Source organism: Heloderma suspectum, chromosome 4 (assembly GCF_057233095.1).
Source record: "Heloderma suspectum isolate Gila_16-S chromosome 4, 16-S_ref, whole genome shotgun sequence".
NCBI lineage: Eukaryota > Metazoa > Chordata > Lepidosauria > Squamata > Helodermatidae > Heloderma > Heloderma suspectum.
In genome coordinates this window covers 96907990-96915056 of record NC_139461.1, presented here as the reverse complement: position 1 = coordinate 96915056, position 7067 = coordinate 96907990, and the positions used below count along the sequence as shown (strand labels likewise).

Below are 7067 nucleotides of genomic sequence, written 5' to 3'. Positions count from 1 at the left end.
TAACTCAGTGAAGCCATAAGCTATGCCGTGCAGGGCCACCCAAGACGGACAGGTCATGGCAGAGAGTTCTGACAAAATGTGGTCCACTGGAGAAGGAAATGGCAACCCACTCCAGTATTCTTGCCAAGAAAACCCCATGGAACATATCACAAGGCTAAAAGAGATGACGCCGGAAGATGAGCCCCTCAGGTCGGAAGTTGTCCAATATACCACTGGGGAAGAGCAGAGGGAATTTCCAAGTAGTGACAGAAAGAGTGAAGCGGCTGGGCCAAAGCCGAAAGGACACTCAGCTGTGGATGTGTCTGGTGGTGAAAGGAAATCCGATGCTGTAAAGAACAATATTGTTTAGGAACCTGGAATGTAAGATCAATGAATCAAGGTAAGCTGGAGGTGGTCAAACATGAGATGGCAAGATTGAACATTGATATCTTGGGAATCAGCGAACTAAAATGGACAAGCATGGGCGAATTTAATTCAGGTGACTATTATATCTACTACTGTGGGCAAGAATCCCTTAGAAGAAATGGAGTAGCACTCACAGTCAACAAAAGGGTGGGAAAAGCAGTACTGGGGTACAATCTCAAAAACGATAGAATGATCTCAGTACAAATCCAAGGCAAACCATTCCACATCACAGTAATTCAAGTCTATGACCCAACCACTGAGGCCGAGGAAGCTGAGGTTGATCGGTTCTATGAAGACCTACAACACCTCCTAGAACTAACACCAAAAAAAGATGTCCCTTTCATCATAGGGGATTGGAATGCTAAAGTAGGAAGTCAAGAAATCACCGGGATAACAGGCAAGCATGGCCTTGGTGTACAAAATGAAGCAGGACAAAGGAAATAGAGTTTTGCCAAGAGAACACGCTGATCATAGCAAACACTCTTTTCCAACAGCACAAGAGGCGACTCTACACATGGACATCACCAGATGGTCAATATCAAAATCAGATTGACTATGTCCTTTGCAGCCAAAGATGGAGAAGCTCTATACAGTCAGTAAAAACAAGACCTGGAGCTGACTGTGGCTCAGATCATGAGCTTCTTGTTGCAAAATTTCGGCTTAAATTGAAGAACGTAGGGAAAACCACTAAACCATTCAGGTATGACCGAAATCCTATCCCTTATGAATATACAGTGGAGGTGACGAATAGATTTCAGGGATTAGACCTGATAGACAGAGTGCCTGTCTATGGATAGAGGTCCGTAACATTGTTCAGGAGGCAGCAACTCAATCCTTCCCAAAGAAAAGGAAATGCAAGAAAGCAAAGTGGCTGTCTGATGGGGCTTTACAAGTAGCTGAGGAAAGAAGGGAAGTGAAAAGCACAGGAGAAAGGGGAAGATATACCCAACTGAATGCAGAGTTCCAGAAAATAGCAAGGAGAGACAAGAAGGCCTTCTTAAATGAACAATGCAAAGAAATCGAGGAAAACAATAGAATGGGAAAGACTAGAGATCTTTTCAAGAAAATCGGAGATCTCAAGGGAATGTTTTGTGCAAAGGTGGGCATGATAAAGGACAAAGAAGGCAGGGACCTAACAGAAGCAGATGAGATTAAGAAGTGGTGGAAAGAATACACAGAAGAACTATACAGGAAAGATCTTAATATCCCTGATAGCTTTGATAGTGCGGTCACTGAACTTGAGCCGGACATCCTCGAGAGTGAAGTCAAGTGGGCCTTAGGAAGCATTAGTAACAACAAAGCTAGCGGAGATGACAGTATTCCAGCTGAGCTATTTAAGATCCTAAAAGATGATGCTGTTAAAGTGCTTCACTCAATATGCCAACAAATTTGGAACACTCAACAGTGGCCACAAGACAGGCAAAGGTCAGTTTACATTCCAATTCCAAAGAAGGGCAATGCCAAAGAGTGTTCAAACTACCGTACTATTGCGCTCATTTCACATGCCAGCAAGGTGATGCTCAAAATCCTACAAGCTAGGCTTCAGCAGTATGTGAACCGAGAACTACCGGAAGTACAAGCTGGGTTTTGAAGAGGCAGAGGAACTAGAGATCAAATCGCCAACATTCGCTGGATCATGGAGAAAGCAAGAGAATTCCAGAAAAACATCTATTTCTGCTTCATTGACTATGCTAAAGCCTTTGATTGTGTGGATCACAACAAACTATGGCAAATACATAAAGAGATAGGAGTACCGGACCACCTTACCTGTCTCCTGAGAAACCTGTATGAGGGTCAAAAAGCAACAGTAAGAACCAGACATGGAACAACCGATTGGTTCAAAATTGGGAAAAGAGTTCGACAATGCTGCATATTGTCGCCCTCCTTATTTAACTTATATGCGGAGTACATCATGAGAAACGCCGGGTTGGATGAATCACAGGTCAGAATTAAGATTGCCGGGAGAATTATCAACAACCTCAGATATGCAGATGATACCACCCTAATGGCAGAAAGTGAAGAGGATCTAAAGAGCCTCTTGTTGAGGGTGAAAGTGGACAGTGCAAAAGCTGGTTTAAAACTCAACATTAAAAAAACTAAGATCATGGCATCTGGCCCCATCACTTCCTGGCATATAGAAGGGGAAGAAATGGAAGCTGTGACAGATTTTATTTTCTTGGGCTCCAAGATCACCGCAGACAGTGACTGTAGCCATGAAATTAAAAGACACTTGCTCCTTGGGAGGAAAGCTATGGCAAACCTAGACAGCATAGTAAGAAGCAGAGACATCACCTTGCCAACAAAGGTCCGCATAATCAAAGCTATGGTTTTCCCAGTAGTAATGTATGGCTGTGAGAGCTGGACTATAAGGAAGGCTGAGCGCCCAACAAGCATTGATGCTTTCCAACTGTGGTGCTGGAGAAGACTCTTATGAGTCCCCTGGACTGCGAGGAGGTCAAATCAGTCAGTCCTAAAGGAAATCAACCCTGAGTGCTCATTGGAAGGACAGATACTGAAGCTGAAGCTCAAATATTTTGGCCACCTAATGCAAAGAGAAAACTCTCTGGAAAAGACCCTGATGCTGGGAAAAATTGGAGGCAAAAGGAGAAGGGGACGGCAGAGGATGAAATGGCTAGATAGCATCACCGATGCAATGAATATGAACTTGAGCACACTCCGGGAGAGAGCGGAGGACAGGAAGGCCTGGCGTGCTATGGTCCATGGGGTCATGAAGAGTCGGACACAACTTAATGACTGAACAGCAACAACAAGTTAAAACATGCTTGTAATATCACTTGTAGCTCAGTTATCAGTTTTGCGCCCATGTTTTATGAGTCAGCCTAAATGGCTTGGTTACATGCTTTCTTGAAATGGGTTTCATGGCCCAATCAAGGGGAACTGGGAACCATGGGTGGGGCAAAAAATCTTGGCTGGTTCCAGGTTTTAAAGCAGTTGTATGCCATGGCTTGGGCTTGGGCTTATTTTGAGATTGCCAAATAGCATTAAACAGCTTGGTAGTGGCAGTTATGGTGTAATAGTCCTTGCTTAAGTTACTACAGAGGAATGGATTAGGTGTTTTACTCCCAGGTGTAGTAAAATGGGAGTTTAAAGGTAGTAAAGAGAGAGAAGTGGGGTAAAAAGCACCCATATTTGGCCTTTTCAATTGCAATAGAGCAGCAAGACTTTTTAAAGTGTTGACTCTAATGGGAGAGGGGCACCATTTGGGCTCCACTTCAGGTAGCAAAATGTCTTCAACCAGCACTGGACCCATCCTGCCACTAACCAATTAGACCTGCGCAAGAAGTTATTTGCACAAGTAAAGTGACTACACTAACATCTGTACCAGTTCTCAGTAGGGATGAACGGATCACTTACCCTGTTCCGGGGGGGAGGGACCACGGGGGGGGAGGCGATCCGTTCCTCCCCCCTGGAATCCGTCCGGGCCAGCTCTGCTCCGCCTTGATCCTGCAGAGCTGGCCACCAGCTCCGCTTCGCTGGTGAATGTCAATACGGCTGGCAGCCATTGCCGTGCCGTATCGTTGTAAGTCAGGCTCCGGATGCAAATGGTGTAGTGGGCGCCATTTGCGACTGTAAAGCTGCTAGATTAGCCTAAATGCAGCCGTAAGCTTTATGGCCACAAATGGCGCCCACTACGCCATTTGCGTCCGGAGCCTGACTTACAGCGATACGGCACGGCAATGGCTGCCAGCTGTATCGACATTCACCAGGGATGCAGCCGGCTCCACAGGATCAAGGCAGTGATGGATCCGACCTGGAAGGATTCCCCGCAGAGGTGGAGGCAAGTGCTCCGTTCCACCACGGGCCCCAGTGGGGCGGATTTCTCCCCCATCCCTAGTTCTCAGTATTTTATTCCTCCAAGAGTATGGGAAACCACATCTGTCAAATGGACCTCCAAATACTTTTACTACCAGGTGAAGTGGTAGCACCTGAGCCTACTTACAGTGAGCCCTTACTGAAACATTTGACAACTGCTCCTTTAGTGGAGGCCTCTGTTTCACTCCCAGTAGGAAAAGGCTTTTCCTCTCCTTTTTCATTCTGTTTCTTGTAAAATCTAGCTTGGGAGGACAAAAGTTAAATACAGAGAAGCTGCTATTCCCAATGTAGTCAAGAATATGTTATGTAACAAACCCTCAAACTCACCCACCTGTTCCTCTCTGTAACACAAATATGCTACCCGCTATGTTTCATTCATTATTTCTAGACAGTCATTTCTCTTCACACATGCAAATGGAATTTTGGGGAACCAGCCACCACTTAAGTTCCCAACTGCCCAAATTGCAAAAGTACAATGGAAAAGACCATCTGCATAAAGTTAGACACATCCTTAAATCCCTAATGACATGGATGCAACCTTAATTGGTAAAAATTAGTTTCGGTTCTATCAGAACTTCAGAGACATTGGTGGAAGCTTGCCTCAAGTTGGATTTTGACTAACTATAAAGGAGGAATGTTTTGTTGCAATAATTAAAAATAACATAAATTTGCCTTTTAAGTGGGATGTGTAGCTACCGCATTGAATTTGACTGAAGTTGCACTAATACATTTTAAAGAAAATTACTTCAACTTTAAGTTTAATTATTGACAGAGGGTAGTATATCTAACATATTTTTCCCTTTACTTTACAGGGTGGAATCCACTGGCTGCTTGAAAACTTTCATTGTGGTTCTTCATAATAGCAAATTATATTTAGTCTCTTTTTCATAATCTGAGAAAAGGCCTTGGTAGATGTTTCTGCATATGTCCCTGATTTGTATATGAAATAAAATCATGCCATAATATATAACAATCAGATAGTTTAACTTTGCCTTTAGCTAATTTAAGCTGATATGCCAATTTTCTGCCATGACTGTTTGCCACAGCTCCATGTACCAAGACTCCAACATTAAAAGTTCTGCAGTTTTCCCATTTTTAACTATTACCTTGTGAGCTGCCATCATCATAATACATAATGGATCTGTACTCTGCATTGCACCAATGGATAGTTTTCCACGAGAATTTTTTAAATATACCTTTAAAATGAAGAGTCTGGGTTGCAACTGCAAATTAGTGTGATCATTGGCAGTGGTGTAGTGGTAAATTTTGAAGTACAGATGCTCAATATGCCAGTCCCTATAGCCATGCCCCTAGGAAGAGTCCAAAAATGCAGGCAGCTGTGTTGATCTGTATCAACAAACCAGTTCTAGCAGTTTTATCTCCACCAGGAGCAGGTCTTTTGTAAAGCAAATGGATTTTAATTGCCCATTCAAAACCAAGCCACCCCAAAATACTTTGCATTAGAATAGGGATGACTCTGTTCTAATCGTTGCTGGGAAAATTCATTTCCATCCACAGCTGCTACGAGGATTGCACCTAAATTCAGAGGAAATAGAGAATTCTGAGGCTGGTTGCAGATGATGGCAGTGTCCTAGCTAATTTTAAAAAGTGCCAGCGCCACATCCCTGCGAGCCCTGGCTCCATTACACCACTGATCATTGGTTTGCTGATGTCTGCATTTAAGTCAGGAATGGTGCTGCTATGGGTCTGCACATGATACTTCATCATGATTCCTCATGTAAGAGACACAGTGTGTACAGCGTTCCTCCCAGGCTGGATCTATGAGAGCCACTAAGGCAGACAAAGCCCAGTGGTGATGTAACAATGCCACTGTCTTCACACAAGACTGTTGAAGCAGCCTGTTCTAGAAAGTCCCTGTGCTCTGCTTTCTGGTTTGCTCAATCTCTCTTCACAGCTGCTATTGAGGCCTAGGAGTATAACGGAGATAATTCTTGCCCGATGGAAGTTTCTTGGTGCAAACCCCTCCTGGAAACAGCTTTTTAGCCTCTTCATCTGGTAGGCTTGGAATTACCATGACCTGATCCCCAGGCTTCCAGTCAACAGGGGTAGCACCCTTCTTAGTGGCTGTTAGCTGCAGGGAGTCAACTACTCTTAGAATCTCATCAGCGTTTCTTCCAATGCTTGCTGGGTAGAGGATAGAGAGTTTGAGTTTCTTATCTGAGCCAAAATAAACACAACACGAACAGTCAGAGGCATGGCAGCTTTGTCTCTCTCATCTGGGTCTAGCATGCCCAGCTGGACTGCAAGCTCTTGCTTTGCATCAGCAATTATTGGAAATGAGAGCTCCTCTGTGGCCTAATCACCATTGTAGGCATTGATGTCCTTGCTCCAAGAGAGATGGTCATTGACATCATCAGTAGAGAGGGCTACCATTTTAATGTTACAATTTGCAAATTTAGGTGCTAGCTTTGCTGCTCGGCCAATCTCTGTTGTGCACACTGGTGTAACAGGATGCCCCGTGAGTTGCCCGGGAACTCATGGAAGTGGATGGGGCTGTGCATGGTGTCTGCCTGGAAGCTCAGCACTTCATCTCCCAGTAGCAGGCCTGGCACGGCAACAGTGAGGATGGCGAGGAGGCTCAGCAGCATCTGCTCAACGCAAAGCCCCACTCTCTTCACTATAGTTAAGTAAACAGAAGCAGGCTCCAGGTTCACACATGAGCTACACAACTTGATTCCTATGGGGGTTCAATTTCCAGTCAAAAAGCTGTCTGCAGCCCAACTGGGATCACAGGAAGCTGCCATCTGAACATGCCCTAGAAACCTCGCAAAGTTTAGCTAATCCTGATAAAAAATCAGATAACCCAC

The 7067-nt window shown here is 44.5% G+C and overlaps 1 pseudogene; it reads right to left on the bottom strand.

Moving 5' to 3' along the window:
* Positions 1–6157: 6157 nt before the first annotated feature.
* On the bottom strand, positions 6158–6848 carry LOC146347176 (peroxiredoxin-6 pseudogene; annotated as a pseudogene).
* Between the last annotated feature and the right edge of the window lie 219 nt (positions 6849–7067).